The sequence below is a fragment of the Solanum tuberosum genome, unplaced genomic scaffold (assembly GCF_000226075.1).
Source record: "Solanum tuberosum cultivar DM 1-3 516 R44 unplaced genomic scaffold, SolTub_3.0 scf00331, whole genome shotgun sequence".
In the NCBI taxonomy this organism is placed as follows: Eukaryota; Viridiplantae; Streptophyta; class Magnoliopsida; order Solanales; family Solanaceae; genus Solanum; species Solanum tuberosum.
Genome location: NW_006239253.1, coordinates 189,174 through 201,277, shown reverse-complemented (window position 1 = coordinate 201,277; position 12,104 = coordinate 189,174).

The following is a 12,104-nucleotide window of genomic DNA, read 5'->3' as shown; positions in this document are numbered from 1 at the left end:
ATGCGATATATATATATATATAGAGAGAGAGAGAGAGAGAGAGAGAGAGAGAGAGTATAAAAAATGAATATTAAGTGTATATGAAAAATCCATTGATAATAATGTATATAGTAGATATAGCATATATATAAACATATATATATATATGGTATAAAAGCGTATATATAAAGTGTATAGTAAATCATGTATATATTCAATAATATATTTATATTTTCTCTGTTTCAATTTATTTGACTTATTTTCCTCTTTACTTTGTTTCAAAAAGAATAATCCTCTCCACTTTTAGCATTTTTTAAAATTTCACTTTTTCATATAACATGTCTAAGATCAAAAGATTAAAGGGTATTTTGGTAATTTGACATATTTTTAATTTAAGACCACAAGATTTGATAGTCTTTTTTCCTTTTTATTTAAATCTTTGCGTCAAGTCAAAATAGATCAAATAAATTAAAACGAAACAAGTATATAATTAGTGTATAAACATTATACATTGAATATATCTTAGTTAGACATCTATTGCACACAAATTATACCAAAAACAAAAAAAATAGGCATCAGAGATTACAATGCATTGACTTTTTTCTATTCAAACTATCTCCATCATATTGGGAGCAAAATACTAAAGACCACAAGATTATATTTGATTGTTAAAAATAACAATAATTAGAAGTGCATATAAAATATTTGGCAAATTACAAAAATCACATACTTTTAAGGCAAAATTACAATCTATCCCTTAAAAGTTTATAATTACAAAAATCCCTCAAACGGATACAATAATATAAACGCTGATACATTAATCTGATGCGCGAGATACATTAATCGTTAAGTAAGATACATTACATTTTATACATGATACACTAATCTGATGCGTGAGTTACAATAATATAAGCGCTAATACATTAATCTGATGCGCGAGATACACTAATCTGATGCGCGAAAATGAGGGATTTTGGAAATTTGTAAAACTTATAGGGGATAATGGTAATAAGTAAACTAAAATGTGGGATTTCTATAATTTTTCCAAAATATTTTGCACTGAATGACCAGCTGAAGCCCAACACTAGGGGTGCGCATCGGTCGGTTCGGTTCGGTTTTAGGTGTTATTGGTTCGGTTTATCGGTTTTCGGTTTGTAAATACGTCAAACCGATAACCATACCAATAACATATTTCTTATCGGTTTTTGGTTAATCGGTTTATGGTACTTAACGGTTCGGTTTTCGGTTTAACCAATAAGAAAATACTCATATATATTATATACACGATAAGAAAATTTTCAAATAAACCATATGATTTTTCCAGCATTTGGCATGAAAGTAATAATCATAAAAGTAACAATCATTTTTCTTGCAAGTTTAGACACTAGACACATTCAAAGGAAAATCTGTGAAAGTAACAATCGTTTAACCATTAACAAAAAGTGTGAAAGTAACAATCGTTTAACCATTAACAATAAGACTAGTAAATTTAGTATAGTCTTATTGGGTTATCGGTTTAACCATTAACAAAAATTATAAAACCGGAAACCGAACCAATAACCCAATAAAAAAATTTTGCAAAACCGTTTAAAAACCGTTAGCCCAATAACCCAATATCAATAAACCAATAGTGTTTTTTTCGGTTCGGTTTATTGGTTAAATCGGTTTTTGCACACCCCTACCCAACACTATTGGTGGTTTTTTGTGTTGGGTCAATTTTTAAAAATTCTATTGGGCCTGTCAAAGTATATTTCCATGGAGAAAGTCAGAAAACTCATTTTTTAGTCAGGTTTATCTTTTCGGAAAATACTATATAAGTTGATTGACTTTATTGATAAAAAAGATTAGTCACTTAACTAATTAACTAATTTTACTAAATTTTAGTCACTTAACTAATTAACCAATTTTACTAAATTAAGTGACTATTTAAGATAGAGCAACTTTCACATATAACAAATATAAAAATTATATTTGTATGTTATAGTTATAGTTTTGCATAAATTGCACTCCATAACAAATTTTACGTTTGCTATGAGGCTTTTGATTTGTATAATTCGCTAGATACATCCAATTTTATACAAATTGTTCAGTTTTGTATACATTCAATTTATACAATTGTAATTTGTATAATAAGATCTGTGTTTGTATAATTATAAGTGTATATGACGAAAATATATGTATTTGTATATACACTTTTCTCTCACTTTATACAAATACAAACACATTTTATAACAAAATGTATAAAACGGCTAATTGTATACCGAAAATGGCTAATTGTATACCGAATCAGATGGCAAAAAAATGGGATGTTTGTTGCGAATTACAAATAAAATAAACTATGGCTATAACATTTAATTTGAATTAATAGTTTGTTATTTCATATAATTTTCCCTTTTAAGATATTTATTCTCTCAATCTTTGGGACGACAAGATGGGCCTAAATTGGCATATGAACTTTCTCAGATGATAAAATATGAGCCCAACATTTTTGACGTAACTCATCTAACGTACGAAATTAAATTCATATTTATCAAAGGGAAACTTACATAAATATACTATATAAAAAAATTCATTATTTATAGCAATAACATTTTTTTTCACTTGATCACTTTTAATAAATTTATAATTCAATTTTAATACATATTACAAAGAACAATTTATTATTCACATATAATACAAGTTTTATTGATGGATAATACATTTATCACTCATTTTTAGGGATGGTAATGGGGCGGGGAGGGTTTAGATCAATGCGGGGCAGTGCGGGTTTCGGTCAATGCGGGTGCGGTGCGGGGCGAGGTGGGTTGAACTTGTTTTTTAGAAAAATCAGCGGGTGCGAGTGGAATTTGTAACAAACCCAATAACAAGACCACTCAATTCAAATTCAAACAACCAACAAATCTATTTCATTAAATCGTAATTGGAATTACAAAGAAATTTAAGAACTAACTAGAAATGGAAGAACACAAGTACAAGAAAGGGATGAGAAGAAGAACCCATAGAAAGGGGATGAGAGGACTTAGATATTTTCTCAACAATTCGCCATCCCCTTCTTCTAACATCTGGTCCTTTTTAACAAAGTGTAAATGGGCCTGGATCCCAAATAATCCTTTGTGAAAGCCTGGCCCGATTGCTTTTACTCGGCCCAATATCTATTTGTGTGATATCCTTGTTGGTATCCCTATTGGGCTGGGGCTGATTCATAACAATACTCCCGTCCTCAATAAGAACCTTGTCCTCAAGGTTCAAGTCAAGAAATCGTACCAACAAAAGCATTTGTAATCGAGGTGTAGTTACAGTGACTTAAAGATGCATGAAGTGCATTTGATGACAAGCACCAGCAAGTCCCTTGTGAACAAAATCATCAGCAAGTTCCTTGTGAAAAAAAATATTCAAGAGCTTCATACCAATTTTTTTTTGTTTATTGTGGCAGCATAGTTCACTTCCAGTTGGTCATGGCTGTGATGAGAAAAAAAAACTTGTAGCGTCTCTAAATGTCCCATAGACCACAATATACTTGGAATGAACATCATAAATAAGGCTGCAATGATAACATCGTTGGCATGATTAAGTTCCACAACAACTTCATAATTTGCATGATACTCACTTATACTCCAACTTAACATAGGAGAATACAAGACAGAGGCAAACTAAATTGTAGTCCCTCTCCGACATTATGGCAGACCTCCACCAAATTTTGGAACATAGTTAAAGCAACATACTTCCCCTTTTTCAGCCCATAATTTCCCAGCCATAACATATTGTTCTGCCTAGGTACATTATCCGTAAGCATCTGCCCTGAAAACCATTTGTCTAAGTGGACAATTCTAGTTGAACTTCCCACAAAGTAAACCAATGAGCGAAAAGAATTATAATGAAGAAACTCCCGATTATCCTTCAAAGGAACAAATTTAAGGTTTGACTCAACTTGTTTCATGTCAAGATCAATTCTGATGTTATGTCGCCAAACTGATGGTTGGTCGAAGTTGGCCACCAAAATGTCATGGTTTACATCAAAAAATTCATCGATGACTAGTTCATATGCGATTAAAGGACATGTGAATGCAATGCAGTTATACATAGCACAAAACCCATTAGACAAGTAGCAATGCACACACCATGTTTGTCCAGGATCCCACACTCTACTCATAGAGTTTGAATTTGCATTAAAGAAAAACTTGCCAGTACAGCCCAACAATAATAATTCCTCTATGTTCTCTGTAAAATCTGTTAGAGCCAAGAACTCTAAACATATTCCTGGATCCCATACACATATATCTATTGCAATTATCGGAACGGTTATAAGAAAGATATCAGCATTAGGAACCAATGAAAATTGACTCAAAATATTGTGAGTACTAAATTCACAAGTAAATTTTCCATGTTCCACAACAAGCATCAATTCATCCAAAGGCCTGTTACTTTGTGCAATGCTATTCTCCAACTCAGTAAGATATATGTTGTCAAAGGTCTCAAATTCAATTTTTGATTTTTTTGAGCCACGATCCAGAAAAGTAGTAGTGACATACCTCTTTGACATATCTTTTGTAGAACAATCATCGAATAGTTGTGCTTTATTGTGTTTAAGGCCTGGTGATTCTTCATCAAACATATCGTTTGGAGTATCGGGTTGCACCTCTGCGACTATCATGGGACAGCAACTAGGAAAACATTCGTCGAACACCCTAGGTGACCGAATATCATCCAAATCAGCTACGAAACTAGAGGCAGAAGAAGTTTCCTGTATTTCTTTGGTGAAAACTCCGGTAGACATTTCGTCGAACATATTGTCCACATGACTTGAATGTTCAACGATAGAAGTGCCAAATAACTCTAGATGACTTTCAACATTATCAACACAGCTTGAGTTTTCTGCGGCCAAAGAAATCTCTCTGCTAAGCACTGTAGCAGCACTAATCCCGACATCTTCTACTAGAACCTGCTTAGACGTAACTGAATATTTGTTCTCGATCTGCTGAAGCAAAGCTAGAATATTGGAAATTTGAGCATCCACCACAGGAGACTTTGCATATGTTAGTTTCGGAAAACGCAGGGCTAACTTCTCCTTAAAATGGGTCCAATCAAAAAATTGTTTGTTGCGAAACATCCAATGGAACCACTCGAGGGCCTCACCGTCGAGATATAAGGAAGGAAGAGGCAGCCAGTGTTCTTCGGAGAAGCCCAGAAAATTGAAGTATCGTTCTGCCCTAGAAATCCAGTCCTCTGGATCAGTGTTACCATTAAATCGATCTAAAACAACAACTTCCATTAGAGTACGTCGATGAAAACACCAATGTAACAAACCCAATAACAAGACCACTCAATTCAAATTCAAATAACCAACAAATCTATTTCATTAAATCGTAATTGGAATTACAAAGGAATTTAAGAACTAACTAGAAATGGAAGAACACAAGTACAAGAAAGGGATGAGAAGAAGAACCCATAGAAAGGGGATGAGAAGACTTAGATATTTTCTCAATAATTCGCCATCCCCTTCTTCTAACATCTGGTCCTTTTTAACAAAGTGTAAATGGGCCTAGATCCCAAATAATCCTTTGTGAAAGCCTGGCCCGATTGCTTTTACTCAGTCCAATATCTATTTGTATGATATCCTTGTTGGTATCCCTATTGGGCTGGGGCTGATTCATAACAGAATTTCTGCTTTTGATTTACGTTTTCACATTTCATGTTTTTGTTCATTTGCTGCAAATGTTCTTTTCACTTCAAGCTCTGTTTTTTTTTTCTTTCACTTTTCAAGTTTTCTATTTCAATTTATAAAAGTAAATCATTGGGTTGCTGCATACAAAATAGTTATTAAACTTTGCAAATTATTTTGGTCCTAGTTTCTGTCTTAAGCTTACGCCACAATATTTGTTCACAGTTGTTATATCTGCTAATTATTATTAAAAAATAAAAATTTCATTAGAGGATACAACAAAATAATCACAGGATACCGACAGGATTTTCCATGAATAAATTGGAATGAAAATGAATGGATTTCTTTTTTCTTTGTTTTCTCAAATGTAAATCTTGTATTTCAATACGGCCAAAAAATTAAAAAGAAAAATAATATTATATTTGTGATGAAACAAATTCTAGAAAAATTCTATTGTAATCATAACACACGCAATTTTTTCAAAAAAGTTGGAACACATTTTATGTGAGAAGTTCTTTTTTATAATTTTTAAAACAAATTATGCAGAGCAGATTTATGCGGGGCGGGTTTATGTGGGGTGGGGAGGAGCGAGTTGAAATCAGCAAATTATTCTATGCAGGGCGGGTTAAAGTCTTTGCGGGTTTATGTGGGTTTGCCCCGCAACCGCCCCGCCCCTCCTTATTGCCACCCCTAATCATTTTAATACACTTATAATACAATGTGCCAATTTCTTACCAAACAAGCATAATTTTTTGTATAAATTTTAGGAATCACATAGTTTTAATATGAAATTACAATTTATCCCTATTTAGTTTGTAATTACATTAATCCCTAAAAAAGTAAAACAAACCAAGTACATAATATGTAGCTCGGATACATTATAAAATAATTTAGAATTAGGAGAGAAATAAGGGATTTTAGAGGTTTTTAGAAATAGAAGGGAATATTAAAAATAAGGGAAACATAAGACGTGTATTTCAGTAATTTTTTCTAATTTTAATTTGTTTTAAAAAAACAGTTATAATACATATATATTGCATACATAATTCACTTTTAATACATATTGCAGATTTAACATAGTATTGTTATGTATTGCTATAAATGGTAATAAATAAAAATTATCGCTAAAATCATTAATTATATATTAAAAGGTACTCATCCAAATAATTTTTCCTTTATCAAATGTATCATGAGATTTTCGTTTACCAAACATAATAAGAGTTTTTTCTTTTAATAAAAAATATATATGAAATTTCACTCCAGGCTCAAATTTGGTCCACATTTTTCGTGCATGAAGACTATATAAAATCGGTATGGAAAATTTGTGGAGCAGTCTTTGCCTCGTTGGCAGATAAAATAAACCTCAATGCTTAGATTTCGATTATAATTTTTATTTGTGAAAACTATATAGAATCAATATGAAATATGTATATAATTATATAAATGTTCAATAAAATTCATGTTAGATTTCTGAAGAAACCACGCACCGAATCTTGCTCACGATTTATGTATAAAAGATATGTATAATTTGTATGAAATATTTATATAACCATATAAATTTTAGGGAAAAGGGTCTGAAAAATATCCCAATTTTGGTCGGAATTGCTGTTACGATACCAAACTTTAATGAGGACCTATTATCCCCTAGACTATTTAATACCGTATTTTAAACATATATATTTGCCCAGCTGGTCAAGCGCGTGAAAACACGATGCGTAGGGCACCAAATTTTTTTTTTTTAGGCCAATCATTAAATGCCACATATCAATACAGGGATTAAACTATATCTATTTCTTTTTACCTATAATTGTAGTTCATTTTACAACCCTTTCTCCTTTGCTGGAAATTATTTTCTAAATCCAAAAGAACACCATTGAAGGGCCAGGTAAGCTTTGTAGGGAACAAATTATTTTCTTTAATTTCAGATTTTTTTTCTTGGTCTTATTTGTTCTATTGTTATTTAGGGCTTCTAATTTCTTTCCTTGATTTCTAACACGATTTTGATCTTTGATTTCTTCTTTGACAATGAAGTGAAAGAGAGTTTTGGGAAAGAGACGGAGTGACAGTGAAGTGACTATTGATTTCCCATTTTTTTGACTTTTTCACATATGTTTATTAAAGGGAACGAAATGACTAATTTAATTAATTTAATGAATTAAAACGCGTGTGTGACACACTCAACTAACATAGATTGAGTATGGACAAATATATATGTTTAAAATACGATATTAAATAGTCTAGGGGGTAATAGGTCTTCATTAAAGTTTGGTATCGTAACAACAATTCCGACCAAAATTGAGATATTTTTCAGGCCCTTTTCCCTGAATTTTATATATAGTTCATATTGGTTTTTGAAAATTTAATACAAATACACCAACATTATATATAATTTTATATTGTATTCATACAAGTTCAATGCACTCGATTATTGCTTCAAACTTCAACGATCTAGGATTGAAGTTCAGTCTAAAACTAGCTCAAATCTTTTCCAATTAGCCACAAATTTCATATTCAAACTCCTTTGACGTTCTAGTTCTTTTGATATATCACATATTCAAAATGAAATTCGTTTGTGATAAATTAATTTTCAAACTTGAACTTCAAACTCCTTTACTAATTGATAATGGAGTTTAACCGTAAAGAAGGAGGGAAGGGTTGTGTACAAGTTAATTTTTTCCTAAATTTGTTATGTTTGGTAAATCTTGTTATATTATGAAAAATAAGAAAAAGTATCCTTATTTTTAGTAATGCATAGTGATTTTCCCTTTATTGAATCCATATTGACCCATTCAACAAATTTGATCCATATTGCTCATTTACTATCCCTTAAAATATACTATATTAATTAACTTAATACATGTCCATAAATGACTATATTGATCTTTGATCAAACATCACAATCACAATGTAACCATGAGTAAATTATGAAAGTAAACCATAATTTTCAAATTTTGGATCATGATATTTGACTTAATTAATTGGAGGCACATCATATTTTAGTCTTGCACAAATGATTTGGAGTTATATATAACTAATAACTTTCACAAATTTCTAACTCCCTCTTTTCAACGCCATAATGTTTAATTTGAATGAAACTTTGACAAATATTTTGGCCATCATTCTGCGTAAGCTACTTAGATACTACTCTTCTGTCTTACTCGTAATTTTTAAAAATAGTTATCTTAAATTTTTTTTTTTCTATTTTATCCTTAGTAGTAATTATTCTTGAATATTATAAACATTTCAATTATGAGGTGATGACCCACAAATAAATTGAATAAATATTCAATAAGAAGAAATTATATATCTTAAGACATAAATAAGAGTAAGATAATCAAAATTGTTCCTAAGTAATATTTTCTTAAGACTTAAGAGGCATGAAAAAAGAAAAACGCGACAGATAATTTGAGATGATGGAGTAATTACTAATTAGTACTTCCTCCATTTTAAAGTAAGTAGTGTTTTTAGTTTGAACATGCCATTAGAGAAAATCACTCAATTCATAGAAAATAAAATGTATTTTTATCCAACTTACCAATAAGTACCTTAAAAAAAGATGTAGTTCTTACTAGTTATGTAAAAATCTCTTTATTTAAATAAATGAATAAAATTGATAGAAAATCATTAATATCTTTTTATTCCATAATCACTTATTTTGAAACAAAAAAAAACCAAAAAAACACCACTTAGCTAATTTTTTGCATTAGTGATGTTATATATTGACTCTCACTACTATATATATAGTATATTCTCTAAAATATAATAAACTAATTTCATAAAGTGGACGGTGTGGGTGAAATCTAAAACAATGACTTTGACAAAGAGAATAATAAATAATAAAAGGTCCAATTAATTAATATGTGTACATTTAATCTAAACTTGCTAGAGGATAAAAAAGAATGATACGTGTGACTTTCTTTTTCTCTTTCTTTCTACCAAACTCATTAATATGTATACATTTAATCAGTTCTCTTCTCATCAAATTCAATTCACCTTCTCCATTTTTCTCCAATAAAACATGTCTAGTTGCATGCGTAACACATTGGCCTCTTTTTTTTTTCTTGTTTTCATCCTGACATTCATTTTAAAAGTCGATTAATTTAAATTTACGCTAAAAAATTTACTTTAGAGTAAAGTGTTTCATCTCAGAAATAATGTTATTTACAAGGTTTGAATTCAGAATTTTAATTAAAAATGAAAGAATATTTTATCATGCCACTTCACTAGACAATGTAACGAGATTTTCCTATCGTGAATCACATGCATGCTCCGATCCCTAATTATCCCCCCTTTTAGGATTTGGTTAATAGTCCACAAATTGGACATGTTAGAATATATATATATATATATATATATATATTGCAAGAAAATCTTAAAGAAGGAAACAATGGCTTCAAGACAATTTTTACTTCTTCCATATAATAGACCATAAACCTATTGCAAGAACTTAGTCGAAAATGCAAAACCCAACTTAAAGTATGTTTGGATTGACTCTAGACTTATTTTTATTATTTTGACTTAAAATCAAATGCTTAAAAATATTTTTTTATATTTTATCCAAACACTGTAAAAATGCTTAATACTTAAAAATACTTAAAATTATAAGTCAATCCAAACGGACTCTTAATTAGTAAATTAAAGTGGATGAAACCTTCTTGTATTTCTCAAGAATTGCATCTTCCAAATATCTCCAAAAAGACATTTATATACTTGCTAATTCCTAATTAGACATACAATCTGTCAAGCAAATTTTTAGATTTGGCATTTGACTATATTTAGTATTTTCCACAAAATACATTTAACTTTGTGAAGTATCAATTTGCAGCAAATTAGGCCCTTAATTAATAACACTTGAAAAGTATGACCTAAATCATTATAACATGTGGCCTTTGTAAGATATTTATGTGTCGAAATATGGCCAAACATAAGGGTTGAATGGTTCGAGTGATATTATACTATTATATAAATACTACTCCATCTAATATCTTTAGGGTTAAAGGATAAGTACAAATAATTTCGGGATTAAATTATAGTACCACTTAATTTGTTGTTTGGTTGGCAAGTTCGGGATAATTTATCTCGGAATTAATAATTAGTATCGAGATAAGTTATCCCTCCCAATGGGTGGTATAGTAATCCCGGGATAACTTATCCCTGGATAAAATAGGTAAATGACAAATATGTCCCTTTAAATCCTTTTTATACACCATTTTTCACATTTATGTATATTTACATTTTTTTAATACCATGTATAATAATATTTACTACTCCTTATTTTTATGATAATTATACATATTTTTCTATTTAAAAATTACACTATATAAATATAATTTTTATTTATGAATTTATTTGACTAATTCTTATGTTTATTTTATTTTGATTTCTTCATAAATTTTCTTCTCTTTAACAAACTTAAGAGGGAAGTTCTATTTTTAAGTCTAAATAAGAAAAAAGTTATATTTTTAAATACACATGATACTTATCACGGGGATACATAAACAAAAATATTCAAGTTAAATAAAATAAAAGTTTTATTTTATTTTATTTTAAAAAATGAATAACTAAAGCTCGCAAAGAAAAATTAAAAAGTTTAAATAAAGTGAAGGGTAATTTTGTAAACAAACAACTTGTTCTTAAAATTTATCAATATATAATATTTTGAATACAACAAACCAAACACTCAATAAGAAATAATCCCAGAACAACTTATCCCATCATAACTAATCCCAACATAACTTATCCCATCATAATTTATCCCATCATAACTCATATTCAAATCAAACGACCCCTACTAAGTTAATGTACATAACTTAAAGACTTCGATAAAATATAGAAGTGTTACCAACATTTTATTTTTTATACAAAGTTTTGATTATGAGTCTGATCGAAGATCCATTATATACTTCTCCCATCTATGTATCATAATTTACATAACAATACTTTTTCCTTTAGACGTTCGAAAATATTCACTAATACTTCTCCACTATAACTACATATTTAATTTTACATTTAATTATATTATTAAGTTTCTAGCATCCAAATCTATTTAACTAACTACTCAAATTTAAAGTTTTGATGTGAGACTTTATTTTTAAAAAATATCTTTCAACTATTCTTCTAATTATTTTCTTCAAGTAAATTTTTTTTAGATATATGCAAAAAATCAAGCTAGCTAAGATTCTAGGTTACATGTAACTAATCAAATATAAATATCCTAATTATACAAAATTGTGAGAGTTAGGGTGTGTTTGGTATGAAGGAAAATGTTTTCCATGGAAAATGTTTTCCTGGAAAACAAGTTGATTTTTGACTTATTTTCTTATGTTTGGTTGGTGATTAGAAAATATTTTTCGGAAAAGATTTTTAGTGTTTGATTTATGAATGAAAAATATTTTTGAGAAATATCTTTTATTTTTACTAGAGTAGAAAATAATTTTTGAAATTGAAAATATTTTTTAAAAACAAA